The sequence below is a fragment of the Podarcis pityusensis genome (genome assembly GCF_964106645.2).
Source record: "Podarcis pityusensis genome assembly, chromosome: W".
NCBI classification, from domain to species: domain Eukaryota; kingdom Metazoa; phylum Chordata; class Lepidosauria; order Squamata; family Lacertidae; genus Podarcis; species Podarcis pityusensis.
Window position 1 is genome coordinate 31,665,188 of NC_138045.1, and position 23,682 is coordinate 31,688,869.

The 23,682-nt window shown below is 44.4% G+C and overlaps 1 long non-coding RNA gene across 1 annotated transcript in view; it reads left to right on the forward strand.

The window, feature by feature from the left end:
* Positions 1-21,982, forward strand: part of LOC308467841 — a 232,708-nt gene extending 210,726 nt beyond the window's left edge. Inside the window, exon 2 of the long non-coding RNA XR_013981336.1 lies at positions 21,191-21,982. This is a non-coding gene — a long non-coding RNA (uncharacterized lncRNA). The remainder of the gene's footprint in view (positions 1-21,190) is intronic.
* The last annotated feature ends 1,700 nt before the right edge of the window (positions 21,983-23,682 follow it).

Consider the following 23,682-nt stretch of genomic DNA (forward strand, 5'->3'; position numbering starts at 1 on the left):
GGGTGGAGGTTCCAGTGTATCAGGGGAGGCGGCTCCGGCAGTAGAGAAAGGAGGGAGGTCGGAGCAAGCCACCCTCCCGGAAGGGGAGGGGAGTAGTGAAGGGAGTAGCATAGCTGTCAAAAGGAAAGTTAGAGGATGGGCGCGCGCGCCAAGTTCAAATGTAGAGGCGCGCGGAAGTACAGGGAGCCCGGAGGAGGGGCCAGGTCCCAAAGCCCGCAGGAGGGGGCAAGAGCAGTCTGATTCCGCGTCGGAGGAATCCAGGAGGGGCGAAACCCCAGCGGGCAGAAAGACCCTGCGGAAAAGGAAAGAGAGAAAGAGGTGGAGCAGCGCAAGCCTCTTAAACTGGTGCAGGGGAGGGACGGATTCAGAAGGGACTTCAGCGGTCTAAGCCTAGCAGACGTAGGGCTGCGCGCCTCGGATCTTAAGCAAACAATGAACTGCAATAAACACATTTGTATATAAGAAAAGAAAGGCGTTGGTCTTTTGTGAGCTGAGACTTGAGGCAGCCCTGACAACTCCCCTGTTGTTTCAGTTCCACCCTTGGAACTACCCGCCACTGGTTTCCCCAATGTACCTCTCTGGTTGTCTGACTTCCAAGGAATGAGTGCATCTGCATTACCTTGGCTAGGGAATGTAGTGTTACGCTTAGCAACTCCCTGTTGTGTCATTGTCTCTGACTTAGACACACCTTTAACCTGTCTTGAGTTGTCAACAATAGTAACACATGCTACAGCTGAGTTAGCAAACTCTTTTGAATACCTCTTGGGTGGTACGCCCTTTGTAACTCTCTCAGACCTGCGTATAAGGTGCTGATCCTCTCTGCTCACTGGTTCAGTCTCAAGACTCTTTGGAGAACCAGTTCCAATAGTAAACAGTGGTTCATCCTTCACCTGTGAAGGTCTATCTATTGTGTGAGATTTCCTCGCAATGACTGTGTCAACTGAGCTCTTTGAGCTATCACTGTCACTCTCAGTTCCACTGTAATCATTAAAATCATCATCATCATCTGAATTGTCCTCAGTGGGAAATGTGTGAACAATTACTCTCTCCTGTTCAGGAGCACTCTCTAGAAATTTTGTGAGAATCACCTGGCCAGATTCAGACAAAATTACTCTGTAGAGACCCTTTTCATAACCCACAAAAATGCCTCTAGCATTCTTTACTCCACCTGGAGCATCAGATTTCACATGAGACCCAAAAACCTTAATATGGGCAACAGAAGGTTTTCTGTGGAATAGCTTTTCAAAAGGAGAACTTCCTAAACCTTTTGAAACCTTTCTCAACCAAGAGTAACAATAACACAATAACGATTCCGCCCAATAATCATGTGGCAAATGTGAACTCAGCAATTGTGCCTTCATGCCATTTTGCAATTCTTTTTTCACTTGCACACAGACACTTTTGTTCCATGCACCTGCAGAAACAGCAGTCTTGTGCCTTATCCCTTTCTTATCCAGGAAATCCTGAAAATCCTGTAAAAGAAAAACTGGCTTTTCATCTGTGAAAAGACAATCAATGTCAGCATCATGAACATCCTTAACCTTGTCACAAAACTCTTTAAACCTTTCTAAGGCTTCTTGTGATTTGTGCATTATGTATATCCACACATAATGAGAGAAATAATCCACACACACAAGATAATATCTTGCATTGCCTCTAGATGGTGCTAGAGGACCAATCACATCAGCATACACTCGCTGAAAAGCTTTGGTTACTTGCGTCGTCTTCTGGACGTTTTTCTTCATACCTGCAAGAGAAATCATGTTAGACTCAGATGCATTACAATTTATGCAATCACTTTGATCAAAAGTCAACAAATACAGTCCATCTTTCTCTCTGGCAGAAAGATACAGCTCTCCATCTTTGAAGATTTTGCAGCTTTCTCTATCATAGGACAAAATCAGTCCTTTCTTTGTGATCTGCGAAACACTCAGCAGATTGAACTTTAAATCAGGAACCAAATACACATTGTTTATAGTCAAGTTCAGACTCTCAAGATACACAGTTCCAAACCCGGTCGCTTTCAGCTCCTGGCCATTGGCCTGTTTCACAGTGAAGCTTTGCTTCTCAAACGTTGAAAACAGTCCTCGGCGCGACGTCATGTGTTGCGTGCATCCCGTGTCAAGAACAAAAGCGTTCTCCGTTGAAAATTCGGCTTTTGTTGACAGCAATGCTTTTGCAGGTTTCACCTGGGACTTGGTACGACTTTTGCCTGACACCTCAGGCTTTGCAGAGCTCCCCTTAGCTCCTTTCTGTTGACGTGGCTTCTTACAATTCCGCTGAAGATGCCCAGTCTGTCCACAATTGTAACAACGGACAACGTTCAAAGCAACAGCCTGTTCTTCACTAGCAGTAGCAGTGGGGGGTGTCAGAACTCTGAGCTTCTCTCCCCCTGTCTTTGACATCTATTGCAGCAAGTCTGTCTCTCTCATTGAGAATCACTGAACAAATTCTCTCTGCCGTAAGATCTTGGGCAGGTAGAGAACCAAGCTGACTTGCAACCGTTTTATAAGTCCGATTAAGGCTGTTAATAATCATGAAGCAGAATATCTCTTCCTGAAGAGGGAAATTGCGTTGCGCCATCTGCTGGCGTAAGAATTTCATCTCTGTCAAATGCGCTTGCACATCTCCATCAGGCGCTAGCCTCAGATTGGTCAGTTTTTCAAAATGCAGCAACGCTGAAGAACCAGCATCTCTTTGATGTATTCTACACAGCGTTTGCCAAATCTCACGCGCGTATTCCAAATCCTGAATATGCACGAGTTGATCATCTGAGATACACAGAATTATGGCCGTCCTGGCTCTCACATTCTGTGAATTCCAACCTGGCGTTGGTGCAGCAGGGATGGGGTTTTCAATCACCCCAAAAATCCTCTGATTCTGAAGCAGGGCTTTCATCTTTACAGACCATGAGGAATAATTGTCATTAGTCAGTGGAGGTGGGTAAGGTAAGCCTCCCCCCTTCTTGGTATCCATTTTGAATCCAAGCCTCAGCTCTCACTCTCAAGCCTGCACCTGGCAGCTAAACGCAGGCTGTTTTGAAAGTCCCTCCAAGAGCAGTGAGATAGCAGACAAAACAAACGCTGTTTTCCCAGTGTTTTTCCAGCCTCTCACTGTGCCAGCCTCACTTCCGTGTTGGCTAGTAACTTTCCACTTTACTGACGTCTCGTTGCTTAGCAACTGGACCTGGCTTATCAAGACTCAGGAAAGCGAAATATGCAGGCTGTTTTCATCCAAAAGTAGACACTCAGTGAACCGAAGAATGCTTCAATTCGCGTTCACTCTCACAGCCATAAAATCACCATACCTTGAGGGAATCCGTTGCTCAGCAAAAACACCTCCTCCGGTGCTCAGCCGTCCTTGTAGCTTCCATCCGCCCACTACCACATTCTTTCTTTATCTCCTTGCAGAGGATGAAGTACAATCCATCAACCTCTCTTGTTGCTTTCATGGATCGAAACCATCGGCTCCGTGCTACCAGATGTCGGGAATCAAGCCTTTATCAGGAGAAACTGACAACTCTCCAGGCACCCGGCTTGATCTCCTGTTGACCTCCCTGTCTGCATTCCCCAGCAGGATACAGGCTAGGTCGCGATAGGCGATCCTTCTCAGCGTGAGAAGAACACACCCCCTCTTTCCTGCCCCCCCGGGCAGGGGAAAGAGATAGACAGAAATGTATTTACATTCCTTTATTTCTGTCTTTGCAGCGTTACAAAAAACATGACTGCTCTCTTCAAGCTCCAGCAGTCAAGAGAGAAAAAACTTCCTGTATAAGAGCAAAAGGAAGAGCTCATATTACACTCTGAGCTAATTCCGGTGCATTGCCCTGTGAGTTGACTGTCCCTCTGTTTCCCACGGAACAGTCCTAACATTCCATCATGTGCTGTTTTCAAGCTAGCAGCTCGCGGCTTCTATATCGTAACAGAAACTGTGTCGCTCTCACAGTCTCTCCCTTCTTCAAAGTGCTGGAGTTCTTTCAGCCGAAAGAACTCTCGACTGCCATAACCACGTGACCAACCAGGAAGTCAGGGGTATGGAAACGTTTTCAATCCCTTCTGGATAACCTTCAGGTACGGTTGCTGGATGAGGCCAGAGGCAAAAGTAGGCAGAGCAATTGCGCATGCAATAAAACCCACATGAAACCATATTTAAAAAGTTAAAACCAGATAGCTACTGTGGGAAGGCATATTCTTAGCTGCCTGCATAAGCAATAGAAGATAGAAAAGCTTTCAGCAGGTGTTCAAAAGGTTGGCACAGAAGGCGCCCGCTGAATCTCTAGTGGCAGAGTGTTCCACAGGACCAGCCCTTGACACTAAATGGCTGGTTTCTTGTTGTCAAATGAGCCTCCCCATCTTATGAAATGACCAGCAATGTGCCTGCAGATTATCTTAATGGCTGAGCTGGAATATAAGAGTTCAGGCGATCCCTGAGGTTCGCTGAACCAAAGTTGATCAGGACTTTGTAAATTTTTTCAAGGACATTGAACCTGGCTTGGTAGCAGATGGGCAGCCAGTGCAGCTGTTTTAACAAGGGTGTCACATATTGTTGGCCAGGTCACCCCACCAGCAATCTGGACGTCACATCCTGCACCATCTGCAGCTTCCACACAGGGCCCAAGGGCAGCCCCACACAGAGTGCATGGCAGTAGCCCAGCCCCAAGGTTACCAGCACATGGACTGTCAGTATATGAGAACATCGCAGCTGCAGACAGCCAGCTTGTTGACATCACAAGATGCGGCTAGCTGTGGGAAAGAAGATTCCCGGAAGTTCACAGGCTTCTCAGAGCTTTGTGAAGAGTATAATTTGAAACCTTCCGTTTGCGTATGTACAGGAAGTTTGTCAGACTTGCTAGAAGAACTGAATTGATCGGACATGTTTTTCTGTAGTGCTGTAAAGTCAGAAATAAAAGAATGTAAGTAGACGTTTCTGACTGTCTCCTTTCGCTGCTAGGGACGCAGGAGGAGGGGGTGTGCATTTACCCACGCTGGGAAAATGTCGCCTATCAAAATCTCCCTGGTCTGTCCGGGATGTCAGCCAGAGGAGGTTACCGGTAAACAAGCTCCAAGGACAGTGTGAGGGGCCAGCCTCTCTGGAGGGGGCTTGTAAACCAACAAGTGGTAGCAGAGGATGGTTGCTACAACAAGTGGTAGCACGGCGGATGGCTGAGACTGTGAAGCACTGCTAATGACGGCTGAAGCCCCAGGTGGGAGACTTTTTTTGCTGATAAGCAACGATCCACGGACCTCTGCGATTGCTGATTTATGGCTGGATGGTGAACGCGAATTGAAATCTTCTTCGGTTCACTGAGAAAAGGCTCCTGTTTTGGATAAAACAGAGCGGAGAGAAGCCACATACTTCGCATTCCAGAGAAACTGATAAAGTTCTGCCGTCGCCTGCCAAGTTCCGTTGCTAAGCGACAAGACGTGAGTACTTCTTGAGAACATTTATGAGCAAGTAAGCTTCCAAGACGTGAGACAAAAGCTTCCAAAGCGAAAGCTAAGCTGATTGCTGTTGGAATTGCAGCGAGGGCTTGTTGTTTACAGATTCTTGGAAGGGAATTTCCAAGCAGCTGGGCTGACTGCCAAGTGCAAGCAGCTAGTAAACAGCCCAATAGACTTTTTTATTTTCCACCTTGTAGCTGAAAGCTGCAGCTTGGGATTAAAGATGGCTCTGTTCTCTCAAAAACTGAATAGCCCAAATTGGCTAGAATGGTGTTTTGCAATGGAATACCTGCTGGTGGGAGAGCAGTTATGGGACTTAGTCCAAACCCCACAGCCTGTTGCTGTACAAGCACAGGGGGAGAAGGCTGCAGTCCAAAGTGAATTAAAGCAGCGTGTGCTCAGAATTTTGGCTGAAAATGTGGAAGCTTATCTTGCGCCAGTCCTAAAGGGTGCCGAAGAACCAAGGGTCGCTTGGGAGTCACTCCGGAAAGCTTGTGAAGCTGGGGTGGGAAGCAAGGACCGAGAGTTGGTTGCACCAAAGGGGGAGAGCCAAGTTGAAGCTGGCCAGATTCTTGAAAGCTCATCGAAAGCTGGGAGGAGCTTTGAGCCACAACAAGGAAGTGAAGGGACTGTTGCTGCTGTTACTGTTGATGATCCTGTTACTGCTGCAATGGCTGTAGCTGATGGGGGGAGTGAAGCTCGGAAATCAAGCACCCCCACTACAATTGCTACAGAGGAAAAAGCTGTAGCTCTGAACGCTGTTTGTCAGGACACACCACGTCAGGAGAAAGGAGCTAGAGGGAGCTCTGTAAAGCCTGAGGCTTCAAACAAAGGTTGTACCCAGTCCCAGGCAAAACCAGCTATGGCTTTGATGTCGCTAAAAGCCACATCATCTGTGGAGAACGCATTTATTGTAGACACAGGTTGCACGCAACACATGGCATCATGCCGGGAACTGTTTTCTACGTTTGAGAAGCAACGCTTCACTGTGAAACTGGCCAACGGTCAGGAAATGGAAGCAACCGGGATCGGAACTGTTTACCTAGAAAGCCTGAACTTGACTATAAACAATGTTTATTTTGTTCCTGATTTAAAATACAAACTGTTGAGTGTATCTCTTTTTTTTTTTAATGGTATTTATTAAGGTTTCTAATAAAAAGAACACATCAAAAAGAAATTAAAAAGAAAAAGAAAAACAAGAAAAACACACAGTTCAAAAATACACAATACATAATCCAAAAAAAAAAAAAACCAAAGGACAAAAAAAGAAAACATTTAAAAACACTACCACCTTTTCCTCACCATTTTTTAAATTTACTTATTTTCTGGACCTCCTCGTACCTCCCTCTTTTGTATTCCAGTTCAGTTTGTTTGTCCAGCAGTTTCTTTCCCTCTTTTTTAATCCCAATCCTTAATCCTAATACAATATAACATTAAATTTTTACCTCTTAAAAACCAAATTTCTATTTCTTTTAACTTTTTTAATCCTAATCCTTAATCTTGATCTATATATGACTTTAAAGCCTGTATAGCTAGAAGCCACTTATTTTCAGTCCAACATCACTCTAACATTCTTTAATTTTGCAATGTTTCTGCAGATAGTCTTTAATTTTCTTCCAATCTTCCTCCACCGACTCTTCTCCCTGGTCACAGATTCTACCAGTCATTTCCGCCAATTCCATATAGTCCATCATTTTCATCTGCCATTCCTCCAGTGTGGGTAGCTCTTGTGTCTTCCAATACTTTGCGATAAGTATTCTTGCTGCTGCTGTAGCATACATAAAGAAAGTTCTGTCCTTTTTTAACACCATTTGACCGACTATGCCCAGGAGAAAGGCCTCTGGTTTCTTCAGGAAGGTATATTTAAATACCTTTTTTAATTCATTATATATCATTTCCCAGAAAGCCTTAATCTTTGGGCACGTCCACCAAAGGTGAAAAAATGTACCTTCAGTTTCTTTACATTTCCAACATTTATTATCGGGCAAATGATAGATTTTTGCAAGCTTGACTGGGGTTATGTACCACCTGTATATAATTTTCATAATATTCTCTCTCAAGGCATTACATGCCGTAAATTTCATACCTGTGGTCCATAACTGTTCCCAGTCAGCAAACATAATGTTGTGTCCAACGTCTTGTGCCCATTTAATCATAGCAGATTTTACCGTTTCATCCTGAGTGTTCCATTTCAGCAGCAAGTTATACATTCTTGACAAATTCTTAGTTTTGGGTTCTAACAGTTCAGTTTCTAATTTTGATTTTTCCACCTGGAAGCCAATTTTCTTGTCCAATTTAAATGCCTCCATTATCTAAAAATAATGAAGCCAGTCTTGCACTTTGTTTTTTACTGTTGAGTGTATATCAAATCACTAAAAAGAAACTGGTGTTGTCCTATGATGAGGAAAGTTGCAAAATCTACAAAGATGGAGAGCTGTATCTTTCTGCCAGAGAGAAAGACGGACTGTATCTGCTGACTTTTGATGAAAATGATTATAAAATGTGTACAGCATGTGAATCTAAAATGCTTTCTCTTGCAGGTATCTCGAAAGAAGACACGAGAGGAAAGGCAACAAAGATTAACAGTGTTTTTCAGCGAGTGTATGCTGATGTAATTGGTCCTCTAGCACCATCTAGAGGCAATGCAAAGTACTACAAAGTACAAGCTGCCAAGAGATGTTTTGTCTGTCAGAAGACAGTGTACTTTGCCAGAGCGTGTCCGGAGCGTCGTAACTGGCAGGGAATGGTTGGGGCCACTCAACAGACTGAGGCAGAGGCACCTAAGATTTCGGGAAACGAGGAGGCCTGGCTGGTGGTGAACCGGCTGGTGGCGCAAACGACAGCGAAAGTCCCCGGCTTGGACACCCCAAAGCAAGCATAGTGTTGAAAGTGGTCCTAGAGCTTCCCAATGGCCAGACAGTGGAGGAATTAGCTTTAGTGGATTCAGGTGCTTCTGCGTCGTTTTTTAGCAAGGAGTTTGCAGCCCAGCACCAACTGAACCTTTTCCGTTGCAAGTCACTACCATTGATGGGAGAGAACTGTTGGGAGGTGAAGTTACTCATCGAACGCCTCCCATGAGGATGCGGGTGTCTACCCATTCTGAGGTCATCGCCTTTCACGTGGCCTCTTTGGCGGGTCCACCAATCATATTGGGCATGAGTTGGTTGGCCTTGAACGATCCGGTAGTTTCATGGCACCAACAGTCCTTCACCTTTGTTTCGACGCACTGCATGGAGAACTGCCTGGGCCTAGAGCAACACCTGCTGACAGAGGCCAGGATGGCAGCAGCATGCAGAGCAGGAATGACCGAAATCCCTTCGTGCTACAAGGACCTACAGGAGGTGTTCAGTGAAAAGGAGGCTGACACGTTGCCACCTCATCGACCATATGATTGTCAGATCAACCTGAAGCCGGGGGCCACGCTGCCTGTGGGAAGGACCTACTCCATGTCAGAAGGAGAGATCAAGGACCTAAAAGACTTTATTGAGAAAAATCTAAAAAGCGGATTCATCAGGGAATCCAAGGCGGCAGGGGGGAGCCCTGTGTTCTTCGTGGACAAGAAATCGACTAACGAGAAGAGACTTGTGGTGGATTTCAGAATCCTGAACAGCTTGATCGGACCCGTGGCCTTCCCAATGCCGAGGATCGACGATGTTCTGGCCAGGGTGCGGAAGGGGAAAATTTTCACCAAGTTGGACCTCCGGGGGGCGTACAATCTCATCAGAGTGCGAGAGGGCCATGAGTGGAAAACCACCATGTTCACCCCAATGGGGGCGTTTGGGTATCTCGTCATGCCTTTCGGTTTACACTGCGGGAGCCCCTGTTGCCAAGCCTTTATGCATCACGTGCTAGGGCCTTTGCTGTACCGGAACTGCGTTTGTTTCTTGGACGACGTGTTAGTGTACTCGGACAACGAGGAACAACACGTAAAGGACGTATGTCAGGTCCTGAGCAAACCTAAGGAGCATCGGCTGTGGGTGAAGCTGGAGAAGTGTCAGTTCCACGCGAAAGAGGTCGAGTTTCTGGGTTACAGGCTGTCGGACAAGGGTTTGGCCATGGATCCGGAAAAGGTGAAGGCGGTGGTGGAATGGGAGAGCCCTAAGACCAGGAAGGATGTTCAGTGTTTCCTGGGCTTCAGCAATTTTTACAGGAAATTCATCAAGGGTTTCGCGAAACTGATGGCGCCCATAACGGACTGTCTTAGTGCTAAGAAAAGGTTTCGTTGGACGGAGGCGGCACAAGAAGGGTTTGAGAAGCTTAAGAAGGTCTTCGCATCGGAGGAGCAACTACTCCACGTCAACCCCGATCAACCACTGCGAGTTGAGACGGACACCTCGGATCGGACGATTGGGGCGGTGTTGCTGCAGCCAGATCAAGAAGAGGAGTGGCGGCCGTGTGCGTTCTTTTCATGGAAACTGAATAAATCGGAACAGAACTACACTATCTACGATAAGGAATTGCTCACGATCGTCACTGCGTTCAAACAATGGCGACATTTCCTGATTGGTGCGAGGCACCAAATTGTGGTGTGCACCGACCACAAGCACTTGGAGTACTGGCGGACGGCGAGGGTGTTGTGCCAGAGACAGATAAAATGGGCGGAGTTCTTTTCCAACTTTGACTTTAAGATCCAGTATGTGCCAGGAGAGCAGAACGCGAGGGCGGATGCACTTTCACGGAAACCGGAGTATATGGCGGAAGAAGGGCCTCCGGTGGCTTGACTGATGTTCCCCGAGAGCAAGTGGATGTGTGGGGGGGCATTGGTCAAAGATGAGGAACTGATGGGGCTACTCAGAGAGGATGACTTTGCCAGGCAAAAGATGGGGGAGTTAATGTTACGATATGAGAGCAACGCAGCTGCAAACTGCCAGCTCGATGTTTACATCACATGATGCAGCTAGCTGTGGGAAAGAATCTTCCCGGAAGTTCACAGGCTGGAAAAGTCTTTGTGAAGTGTGTAATATGAGACCTTCCTGTTGCGTTTGTAAAGGAGGTCCTTGTGACTTGCTTGAAGGAGTCTGAAGTGATCGGACGTGTTTTCTTGTAGGCTTGTACGGTCAGAAATAAACATGGTGTAAAAGGACTTTCTGACTACTCTTCTTTCCCCTGCGAAGGGGGGGAAGTGGGTGTGCATTTTCCACGCTGGGAAATGTCACCTATCGAGACCTATCCTGGACTTGCGGGGATTGCAGCCAGGGAGGTCACCGGTAAACAAGCTCAGGGAGCAGGGAGAGGGGTCAGTCTCTCCCATTAAGGCTTGTTTTCCAACAGTTAAGGCAAAGGGGAGGTGCCGAGGGTGGTTTTGAGATGAAAGGGGGGCTCCTATATTACAGGGGGGCATTGTATGTCCCAGGTGAGAACCTTAGGAACATGGTGCTCAAGCAGCTCCACGATAGTTGAACGGCGGGGCATTTTGGGCAGCACAAAACCATGTTACTTGTCACCAGGGAATTTTGGTGGCCCAAGGTGAGGGAAGATGTAAAGGAATGTGTGAAGGGATGTGACACTTGCCAGAGGGCCAAAGGGGAAAGGGTTTACTGGAACCTCTACCCACACCGGGAAGGCCATGGGAGGCGGTGGCGGTGGACTTCATCACTGATCTGCCCAGGTCCAAGGGAAAGCCAGCAATCATGGTGGTGGTGGACCTCCTAACCAAAATGTGCCATTTTGTGGCTTGCTCGCATGCTGTGACGGCAGAAGAAACAGCCAAGCTGTTCGTTGAGCACGTATTTAGGTTACATGGGATACCCACGCGGGTGGTCTCAGATAGGGGGACTCAGTTTACCTCTCGTTTCTGGAGCAGACTCATGAGTTTGTTGCAGGTGGAGGTGAGTTTTACCACAGCAAGGCATCCCGAGACAAATGGGCAGGCGGAGGGAGCAAATGCTGTTCTGCAACAGTATTTGCCGTGTTATGTTAGTCAGAGACCAAGAGATTGGGTGGACAAACTTGCTCTGGCCGAGTTTGCCTACAACAACGCGGAGAATGTTTCCACGGGAATGACTCCGTTTTTTGCTAACCATGGGCGTCACCCAGGCTTTCCCGGGGAGGGGGAGGAGTCGTGGAGTGTGCCTGCAGCAGAACGCTTTGCGGAGGAAATGGAGGCGATCCACCTACAGCTTCAGTTGAACTTGGAAAGGGCTAAGGAGGTCTACAAGAGGGAGGCCGACAAGCATCGGCGGCCAGGAGAAGTGATCCGGGTTGGGGATAAGGTGTGGTTGTCCACGCAAGGGTTGCCCTGGAAAGGAGGTTGCAAGAAACTCAAACCCAGGAGGGTGGGACCATTTGAGGTAATCCAACAAATCAACCCGATGGCTTTTAAACTAAGGTTGCTAGAGAGCATGAGAATCCATCTGGTGTTTCACAGGTCACTGCTGTCCCCCTACAGGGAGGGGGGTAGGAGGCAGGGTAGTGGGGATGGGGAACTCCCACCACCTGAAATAGAGGAACGGGAGCAGTGCAACGAGGTGACAGAAATACTGGATTCTCGCTGGCATGGGGAACAGTTAGAGTATCTGGTGGCGTGGGAAGGGGCCCCAAGCTCAGAGAACACCTGGGTCCCGGAAAGCTGCATCACCGAAGAGGGCCTAGTGGAGGAGTTCCACAATTTTTTCCCTGACAAACCCAAACCCCGAGGTAGTTTTTTTCAACAGGTGTTCGAGACAACGGATGACGAAGAGGAGTTCGAGGGATTCCCACCATCTGATGAGGAGGAAGAAGGAGAAGAAGAAGACATCTATTGGGGAACACGAGGAACTGGGGGTTTGAGGGAGGTTTTTGAAGAGACGGATGAGGAGGAGGGTAGTTTTCCAGGTTTTCCATCCACCACCCTGGAAAAAGGAGAAATGGAGACAGTCGAGTCTCCAGAAGGGGAGGGGGCCTTTGAGGAGGGGGTGGATGTCAGGGAAAGGGAGGCAGTCAGAGAAGGGGGGGGCATGGAAGCACTTACCGAGAGCCTAAAGAGCCTTTTTCTAGTTTGTCTTCTGACTCGGAGGCAGAAATAGGGAGGGGCCAGTCAGTCCCCAGAACTAGCTATTCACAGAACAAAGAAAGTAAGAGGCGTGCCCTGCCTCGATGGGCATGCTGGTCGAGAAAACGTCACAAAGACTCAGAAGAGTCAACTAACTGAGAAAGCACGGACGCGTTTGTTTGAGTTCCTGCATTTGCTTTGAACTTTTAGCAATAAATCTACCAGACAGAAGTGGCTCGGAGCCTGGAACTTTATCTTTAACTAGCTTGGCAGCAAACACATCCATCACAGCAACCAACTCTGAAAATGATCTTTTATCGCATCGTAATTTCTTAATTTCCATTTTCCATCTTGATCCTTTAACAGGTCAGCATATGTAAGCCATTTTCCTTTCTTTCCAAGTGGTTTGAGCAGTAACGCTTCACGTGGTGAAAGCCACCAAGGAGTCTTTTGTTCTAACAAGTCTTTGTATCTCTCCCATGCTCTCATTAATGATTTCCTAATTATATGGTTGTAGAAACTTCTGTGTACCTTTCCTTTCCCATACCATAGATATGCATGGCAGCCAAATCTGTTATCATGTCCTTCCTGTTCTAATGCTTCTTGCTTTTCCAACCTCATCCAGTCCCTGATCCATACCAAACAAGCAGATTCATAATACAATTTAAAATCTGGGAGGGCAAACCTGCCTCTATCTTTTACGTCTGTAAGTATTTTATATTTTATCCTTGGCCTCCCCCCCCCCCCCGATAAATTTTGAAATCTCTTTCTGCCATTTTTTAAAACATTCATCTTTCAGGATGACTGGGGTTGATTGAAAAAGAAATAGCATTTTTGGCAACACGTTCATTTTGATCGCTGCTATTTTACCTAACAATGAGAGATTCATTCTGCTCCATATGTCTAAATTTCTTTTTACCTCAAGTCAGATTTTTTCATAATTATTTTTAAATAGATTTATATTTCTTGATGTTAACCATATCCCTAAATACTTAACCTTTTTATGGACTTCATTCTCAATATTTTGTTCTAGCTCCATTTTTTCCTCTTCCTTCAGGTTTTTAACTAATAATTTGGTTTTGTTCCTATTTAACTTAAATCCTGCCACTTCCCCAAATTTCTGAATCTTTTCTATTACTTTAGGGAGTGAAATTTTGGGCTCTTCCACTGTTATCACTAAATCATCTGCATATGCTTTTAGTTTAAACTCACTTTCCCCAGTTTTTACACCTGTAATCTCTTTGTCTGCTCTTATATTTCTGGCAAGTATTTCCAGTACCAGGATGAACAATAATGGTGATAATGGACATCCTTGTCTAGTTCCTTTTTGAATCTTACAGTCATCCGTTATCACCTGGTTAATAATTAATTTTGCTTTTTGTTTTGAATAAATTGCTGCTATTCCTTTTAGAAATTTAGAGCCACATTAAATTTGTTCTAACAACGTTGTCATGAATTTCCAAGAAACATTGTCAAAGGCTTTTTCAGCCTCTTTCATCATTGCTGCTTTCTTTTCATTTTTGGCCTCTAAGTATTCTATTATATTCAGAATATTCCTTATATTCTCCTTCATTTGTCTACCTGGTAGAAACCATGGCTGATCTTGATGTATATACTCATTTAGTATATTTTTTAATCTATTGGCTAATATATTTGCAAACAATTTGTAATCATTATTTAACAAAGAAATAGGCCTGTAATTTTTAATTTGCAGCAAATCTGCGTCTTGTTTTGGAATTACTGTAATATAGGCCTCTTTCCATGTTTCTGGAATTCTGCAACACCGGGAAATAGGAGGAGTTCAAAACAAGAACCAGATTGGAAAGGAGAAATATTAAAGATGTTTACAGAGCTAAAGACTGATATTAAAAACAGTGAAAAAAATATTGAGACTAAATTGGGTCAGATGGAAACTAAATTAGAGCAAGTGGATAAAAAAATAGATACAACGGTAAATGAGTTAAAAGGACAGATGAAAGAAATTTCTAAGAGAACACAGAGTCTGGAGGAGGGGATGAAAAGAACAAAATTGGAAATGAAAGAAGTCAGAAGAGATGAGGGAAAAATAAGAGCAGAAGTATCAGAAGTTAATAAGGCACAGGAGGAGCTGTGGGATGTGGTGGCAATGAATGAACTCCGTCAAAGGGAGACGAACCTGAGATTTAGGTCTGTGCCGGAGGTGCAGGGAGAAAAGATTAAAGAGAAATTGACGGCAGAAATTGCCCAATGGTTGGATATGCAAATAGAAGAGGTGGACAAAACAATCCAAAATGCATTTCGAATTAAAACAAGGACTACGAGAGCGAAGAAGTTCCCAGGAGATTGTTTGATTATATTTAAGGATAGAGAAATGAGAAATCTAATTCTGCAAAAAAACAGAGAGAAGCGTCTGAATATTGATGGGAATTATATAATTATTTTCAAAATGTACTGTTGAGGCTTCTGAAAAAAAGAGATTATTATAAACAGCTGGTGCAAATTTTGAAGAAAAGCCAAATTGAGTTCAAATGGGAATTTCCAGAAGGAGTGGCATTTACGTATAAAGGCAAGAGGCACAGACTGACAAAACCGGGTGAAGTGGATAAATTCTTGAGAAGATACAAAGGGCTTGCCAGAGAAGGAACGGAAGAGGAGATAGCAGGAGCAGGAGGTGAGGAATAAGACTCTTTGGAGTTGGATGAGGAAGAAGAAAGTGGTAGGAAAAAGAAAGGGACAAAAGGAAAAAGAGGAGAAGAACGAGAAGAAGAGGAAGAGACAGAAGGACAAGAAGAAGAGGAGAAGTAAATTAATATAAAATAAAGAATATTTAATTGGCAGACACTATGGCACTGAAACTATGGACATGGAATGTGAATGGAATGAACGATAAAAAACCCCGAAATAAAATCGGACAATATTTAAAACAAAAGAATTTGGATATTATTTGTTTACAAGAGACTCATGTTAAAAAAAACTCACAGGAAAATTCTAATTAATAAGAAATTAGGAAATGAATTCATTTCATCAGATAAAAGTAAAAAGAGGGGAGTGGTACTATTCATTAAGAGTAAGATAGAGGCAGAACAACTATTTAAAGATGAAGAAGGAAGACTAATTGCAGTCCAAATCAATTGGCAAGGTGAAAAACTGATAATTATTGGAGTATATGCACCGAATGGAAATAAAACAGCATTTTTCAAAGGATTGGAAGAAAGATTGTTTGAATATTTGGATCAGAAAATTATAATAATGGGGGATATGAATGGGGTGGTTTCAATGGAAATGGACAGACTCCGGGCTAAAAGCAAAACAAAAGAAGGGAAATTACCAAAGACTTTTTTTGATATGGTGGAAAACTGCAATTTGATTGATATTTGGAGGCTGAAACACCCATTAGAAAAACAATTTACTTTTCATTCTGAAAAGTAAATCAATCATTGTCACAAATAGATCGGATGTGGATATCTAATGAATTATCTCTGAGGTTCACAAAAATAGAGATTCAACCAAAAGTTTTATCTGACCACAATCCGATTAAAGGTGTATTAAAGGGTTATGAGGAAAAATCTTTTCGGTGGAGAATAAATGAGAATCTTTTCAATGATCGAAAGATTGTGGGAAGAGCTCAGAAATGCCTAACTGACTATTTTGTAAATAATGTAAATAAAGGAACCAAGATGAGTACTGTTTGGGACGCTAGTAAAGCGGTAATGAGAGGCTTCTTTATACAACAAAATGCTATTAAAAACAGAATGAGAGAAAAGGGGGAAAAAGAAGTCTTGAAACAAATTATGGAAATTGAACGAAAATTGATTACTAGACCTGGAGATGTAAAGGAGAAACAGAGTATAAAAATGCTTCAAACACAATTCACAATGATGATTAATAAAGAAGTGGAATGGAATATAAAAAGAATGAAACAAAAGAATTTTGAATGAGCGAATAAGTCAGGGAAATGGCTAGCTTGGCAAATTAAAAAAAAGGAAAGAGCAGAGTATAATAAATAAAATTATAGTTGAAGATCAAGAGATTGTGAATCCGAAAGAAATAAGAAGGGGATTTGTGGACTTTTATAGAGATCTGTATAAGGAAAAGGAAAGATGCAATAAAAAGAAAATAGAGGATTATTTAAAGAAGAAAGAGGTGCAGAAAATAACGGAAAGCAATAGACACAAATTGAATGAACCAATTGAAACAGAGGAAATTAAAATGGTTATAAAAGAATTGAAAAGTGGGAAGACACCAGGACCAGATGGGTTCAGCGCAAGATATTATAAGGAAATGAAACATATACTGCTTGCACCATTAAAAGAAGTGATGAATAATATTTTTAAAAAGGCAGAAATACCGGAAACATGGAAAGAAGCCTATATAACTCTTATCCCAAAACAGGACTCTGATTTGACTCAAGTTAAAAATTACAGGCCGATTTCGTTGTTGAATAATGATTATAAGATGTTTGCAAATATATTAGCAAAAAGGTTGAAAACAATTTTAAATGAGATGATACATAAGGATCAAGCAGGTTTCCTTCCTGGTAGACAGATGAAAGATAACGTAAGAAATATAATTAATATAATGGAGTATCTGAATAACAGGAAGGATAAACAGGCGATGTTGATATTTGTGGATGCGGAAAAGGCCTTTGATAATGTTTCTTGGGAATTTATGTTAAAAATTTTAGAATTAATGGATAATAATAATAATAATAATAATTTATTATTTATACCCCGCCCATCTGGCTGGGTTTCCCCAGCCACTCTGGGCGGCTTCCAAAAGAATATTAAAATACTATGATACATCAAACATTAAAAGCTTCCCTAAACAGGGCTGCCTTCAGATGTCTTCTAAAAGTCTGGTAGTTGTTGTTCTCTTTGACATCTGGTGGGAGGGCGTTCCACAGGGAGGGCGCCACTACCGAGAAGGCCCTCTGCCTGGTTCCCTGTAACTTGGCTTCTCGCAGTGAGGGAACCGCCAGAAGGCCCTCGGTGCTGGACCTCAGTGTCCGGGTAGAACGATGGAGGTGGAGACGCTCCTTCAGGTATACTGGACCGAGGCCGTTTAGGGCTTTAAAGGTCAGCACCAACACTTTGAATTGTGCTCGGAAACGTACTGGGAGCCAATGTAGGTCTTTCAAGACCGGTGTTATATGGTCTCGGCGGCTGTTCCCAGTCACCAGTCTGGCTGCTGCATTCTGGATTAGTTTTAGTTTCCGGGTCACCTTCAAAGGTAGCCCCACGTAGAGCGCATTGCAGTAGTCCAAGCGGGAGATAACCAGAGCATGCACCACTCTGGCGAGGCAGTCCGCGGGCAGATAGGGTCTCAACCTACGTACCAGATGGAGCTGGTACACAGCTGCCCTGGACACGGATTTAACCTGTGCCTCCATGGACAGCTGTGAGTCCAAAATGACTCCCAGGCTGCGCACCTGGTCCTTCAGGGGCACGGTTACCCCATTCAGGACCAGGGAATCCCCCACACCTGCCCGCCTCCTGTCCCCCAGAAACAGTACTTCTGTCTTGTCAGGATTCAACCTCAATCTGTTTGCCGCCATCCATCCTCCAACCGCCTCCAGACACTCACACAGGACCTTCACCGCCTTCACTGGTTCTGATTTAAAGGAGAGGTAGAGCTGGGTGTCATCTGCATACTGATGAACACCCAGTCCAAACCCCCTGATGATCTCTCCCAGCGGCTTCATATAGATATTAGAAAGCATGGGGGAGAGGACAGTGTTACCATAAAGCACCAATGCTGCAGCAAGCAAAGGCTCTAGCAGCTCAGCCAGCTGCTTGTGGCTGGAAAGCCAGACAGGATGTTTGTGACTGTTGCCATGGGAACAAAGGGGCAGTCCATTCTGTACTGAGCACCGGATGTTAGCTCAGTGTGTGTGTGTCATATGACCCGTACTGGATGTACTTGGGAGGAGTTTCTTCTTGCTGTTGTTGAGTGCAGACATGATTCTCTGTACTGATGTAAGAGGCAGAAATAAATGATGTAAATAGTTTTCTGTCTGCTTCTTTCCCCTCCCTGGGGACACCAAAGGGGAGAGAGGAAGAACGGTGTGTTCCTCTCATACATCTGAGAAGAATCGCCGGACCTCGCCTGCTTATCAGCAGAGGTATGGGACAAGGGGAGGTCGACAGGAATATCTGCCGGTGCCTACGCTTGTGGCACATTCCTCTGACCCAGGCAGAATTCCAACAGTGGCAGCCTTCGGATGGTTGCGATTCATCGGACATCTGCATGAGAGGCTGGTGGATTGTCCTCCTCTGCTCCAAGGAGGAAGAGAAGCGTCTGAAAGCAGCCAGAGGCTCCACAGACGGCTGGTGGAAAGAAGAGGTGTTTTCCAGAGCAACAAAGTTCAAGGTATGCTGCATTTCGGGCTAAAAGTGTGAACGCAGGAAGATTAATTCCCTGGTTCACGGAGCTGCGTTTCAAAGAAAACAAAAGCTCCGGAAGAAGAGGCCTGCAGCTTGAAGGCTGAAGCCTGCATTCCACAAATTTTTGTGGTAGATAAGATGTCCTATTGAAATGCATTGTTGCTAGGTAACGGTCCTGGAAAATAACTGGCAAAGGGGCTGGACTCTGCGTGTAAGCCTGGGAAAGCGAAACAAAACCAGAGAATGTTTTGGCTACAAGGTTTACGAGCTCTTGGAAGGGACTTTTCGATAGCAGCCTGAGTTTAGCTGCCAGGTGCAAAGAGCGTAAACAATTTGCAGTTTCCTGCGTGAGAAAGAAAAAAACAACTGTTGGATTTTACAGTTTGTTTGACAGTCTGAGCTGGAGGCTTGGCTTCAAGATGGATGCCAAGAAAGGGGGAGGTTTGCCTTGCCCACCTCCCTTATCCAATGACAATTATTCATCTTGGTCTGTAAAGATGAAGGCCCTGCTGCAGAATCAGAGGCTTTTTGATGTAATTGAAAACCCCATCCCTGCAGCACCAACCAGAGGTTGGGAGTCACAGAATGTAAGGGCCAGGACTGCTATAATTCTGTGTGTCTCAGATGATCAGTTGGTGCATGTTCAGCATTTAGAAAATGCGAAAGAGGTATGGGACACGCTGCGTACAACGCATCAGAGAGATGCTGGTTCTTCAGCGTTGCTGTATTTTGAGAAATTGACCAATCTGAGACTTGCGCCTGATGGAGATGTTCAAGCGCACCTGACAGAAATGAAGTTTCTGCGTCAACAGATGGTGGAACGCAATTTCCGTCTTCAGGAGGAAGTGTTTTGCTTCATGATGATAAACAGCCTTAGCCGCACCTACAAGGTTGTTGCCAGTCAGCTTGGTTCCCTACCGGCCGCGCAGCTGACCGCGGAGAGAGTTTGTGCTGTGGTCCTGAATGAACACGACAGACTTGCTGCACTGGAAGAAAAGGATAGGGGGAGGGAAGAACAGAGTTCTAATTCCCCCACTGCTGATGCTACTAGGGAGCATGGTGTAGCATTGAGTGCTGTCCGATGCTACAATTGTGGACAGACTGGGCATCTACAGCGAAACTGTAAGAAGCCGCGCCAGTCAAGAGGAGCAAAGAGCAGCTCTACGAAGCCTGAGGCATCAGGCAAAAGCCGTACCAAGTGCCAGGTGAAACCTGCAAAGGCTATGATGGCGAAAGGAACCACGCCAGATGTTGGGAACTCGTTCATAATTGACACGGGCGCAACGGTTCACATGTGCCCGCACAGAGGACTGTTTTCGACGTTGAAGAAGCAAAGCTTCACTGTGAAACAGGCCAACGGTCAGGAGTTGGAAGCGACTGGATTTGGGACTGTGTATCTTGAGAGTCTGAACTTGACTATAAACGATGTTTACCTGATTCCAGAACTGAGATTTAATCTGCTGAGTGTGTCGCAGCTTGCAAAGAAAGGACTGAAACTGTCCTATGATGCTAAAAGCTGCAAGATCTACAAAGATGGAGAACTGTTTCTTACTGCCAAAGAGAAAGATGGACTGTATTTATTGACTTTTGATCAAAGTGATTACATGAAATGTAATTCTTCTGTTTCTAACGAAATCTCTCTTGCAGGTGTGACCAGTGTGAGCACCAGGAAGGTGACCAAGACCAAGAAGGTCGACAGAGCATTTCAGCGGGTGTATGCTGATGTGATTGGTCCTCTAGAACCATCTAGAGGCGGTGCACGATTTTACCTTGTGTGTGTGGATTGTTTCACTAATTATTCTTGGGTTTATATGATGGAGAAACCGCAAGAAACTTTAGAAAAGTTTCAGGAGTTTTGTGACAAGGTTAAAAATATGCATGATGCTAACATTGATTGTCTTTTCACAGATGAGAAGCAAATTTTTCTGTTACAGAAGTTTCAGAAGTTCCTGGATGAAAAAGGGATAGACCACAAAGTGGCAGTCTCGCAAGAAGCGTGGAACAGGGGGGTCTGTGTGAAAGTGAACAAAGAATTGCAAAAGGGGATGAATGCGCAATTGCTGAGTTCACATTTGCCACATGAATATTGGGCCGAATCGCTAGCGTCCTATCTTCATGTGTGGTTGAGAAAAGTCTCAACAGAGTTGGGATGTTCTCCTTTTGAGAAGCTGTTCAATAGAAAACCTTCTGTTGCCTATTTTAAGGTTTTCGGGTCTCATGTGAGAACAGAAGCTCCAGGTGGAGTAAAGAATGCCAGAGGCATTTTTGTGGGTTATGAAAAGGGTCTCTACAGAGTAATTTTGTCTGAATCTGGTCAGGTGATTCTCACAAAGTTCCTAGAGAGTGCTCCAAAGCAAGAGCGGATAGTACAGACATTTCCCACAGGAAACGGTTCAGATGATGATGATGATGATGAGTTTGATCTTATTGAGTTCAGTAGTACTGATGATGACAGCGATAGCTCAGACAGCTCAGTTGTCACAGTCATTGAGAGGAAATCTCACATAATGACTAGACCCTCAGAAGAGGAGGATGAACCATTGATTAAGCTTAGTACTGGTTCTCCAGAGAGTTCAGAGGCTGAACCAGAAAGCAGAGAAGAGCAGCAACTTTTACGTAGGTCTGAGAGAGCAACGAAGGGTGTACCACCCAAGAGGTATTCAAAGGAGTTTGCTAACCTTGCATATGTTGCTATTGTAAACGACCAAGGACAGATTGAAGCTGTGTCTGAGTCAGAGACAAAGGCACAACAGAGAGTTGTTAACCAAGGTAATGCGAAGTCACACAACCAGAGAGGTACATTGGTTAAACCAGTGGCGGGTAGTTCCAAGGGTGGAACTGAAACAACAGGGGAATGTTATAAATATAACAACTGTTTGTTTTCTTCTCTGGATGACGCTTTGCTCGCGGCACACATTGATACTTTAGGGGGAGTATGTTACCATAAAGCACCAATGCTGCAGCAAGCAAAGGCTCTAGCAGCTCAGCCAGCTGCTTGTGGCTGGAAAGCCAGACAGGATGTTTGTGACTGTTGCCATGGGAACAAAGGGGCAGTCCATTCTGTACTGAGCACCGGATGTTAGCTCAGTGTGTGTGTGTCATATGACCCGTACTGGATGTACTTGGGAGGAGTTTCTTCTTGCTGTTGTTGAGTGCAGACATGATTCTCTGTACTGATGTAAGAGGCAGAAATAAATGATGTAAATAGTTTTCTGTCTGCTTCTTTCCCCTCCCTGGGGACACCAAAGGGGAGAGAGGAAGAACGGTGTGTTCCTCTCATACATCTGAGAAGAATCGCCGGACCTCGCCTGCTTATCAGCAGAGGTATGGGACAAGGGGAGGTCGACAGGAATATCTGCCGGTGCCTACGCTTGTGGCACATTCCTCTGACCCAGGCAGAATTCCAACAGACAGAACCCTGAGGCACCCCACAAGTGAGAGCCCAAGGGTCTGAACACTCATCCCCCACCACCACTTTCTGAACACGGCCCAGGAGGAAGGAGCGGAACCACTGTATGACAGTGCCCCCAGCTCCCAGCCCCTCAAGACGGTCCAGAAGGATGTTATGGTCGATGGTATCAAACGCCGCTGAGAGATCCAGCAGAACTAGGAAACAGCTCTCACCTTTGTCCCTAGCCCGCCGGAGATCATCAACCAGTGCGACCAAGGCAGTTTCAGTCCCGTGATGAGGCCTGAATCCCGATTGGAAGGGATCCAAATGGGATATGGGTCAATCTTTCCTAAATGGTGTAAAATCAATTTATTCAGAACAAAAAGCAAGATTGATCGTTAATAATGTTTTGACGGAAAATATTGCTATAACCAAAGGTACAAGACAGGGGTGTCCCCTGTCGCCGCTGTTATTCATCTCGGTCCTGGAGGTCTTCTTAAGATCAATAAGGAATAATGAAAATATAAAAGGAGTGTCAGTAGGACAGAATCAGTATAAAGTTAAAGCTTTTGCAGATGATTTGGTTATAACAATAGAGGATCCCACAAAGAGTGTAGAAGAAGTGTTGGAGGAGATAGAACAATTTGGACAAGTGGCTGGTTTTAAACTAAATAAGAGGAAAACTAAAATAATTGTGAAAAATATTGATCAAGAAGTAACTGAAAGAATACAGCAACAGTTACAGATAGAAGTGGTGAAGAAAGTGAAATATTTAGGGATTACGTTAACTCCCAGAGGTATTGATTTATTTCAGGACAATTATGTACCAGTATGGAATAAGATTAAAAAAGATCTGGAGGTGTGAGGAAGAATGAAATTATCATTTTGTGGAAGGATAGCAACGATAAAAATGAATGTGCTACCGAAAATGTTGTTTTTATTTCAATCAATTCCAATAAATTAAAGGAGTGGCAATATTTAAAGAATGGCAAAGAACAATATCAAGATATATTTGGCAGGGCAAGAAACCGAGAATTAAATTTAAGATATTAACTGATGCAAGAGAAAGAGGAGGTTTCGCCTTGCCAGATTTGAGGTTATATTATGAAGCGTCATGTCTTTGCTGGTTGAAAGAATGGATGAAGTTAGAAAATAATGAATTGTTGGATTTGGAAGGTTACGATAATAGATTCTGTTGGCACGCATATTTGTGGTATGATAAAAAGCGGGTACATAAGGGTTTTGAAAACCACATCTTCAGAGGATCTTTGATTGAAGTTTGGAGTAGGTATAAAAATCTATTAGAGCCAAAGATTCCACACTGGTTATCACCATTAGAGGTTATGAGCGTTAAAAAGTTAAATATGACGGGGAGATGGATAACATATGAGAAATTAATAAATAAAGAAGGAAATAAGTGGAAACTGAAACCATATGAAGAAGTAAAAGAATATGTGAATGATTGGCTGCATTACTTTCAGTTGAATGAAATGTTCAAAAAGGAGTTATTAGAAAGGG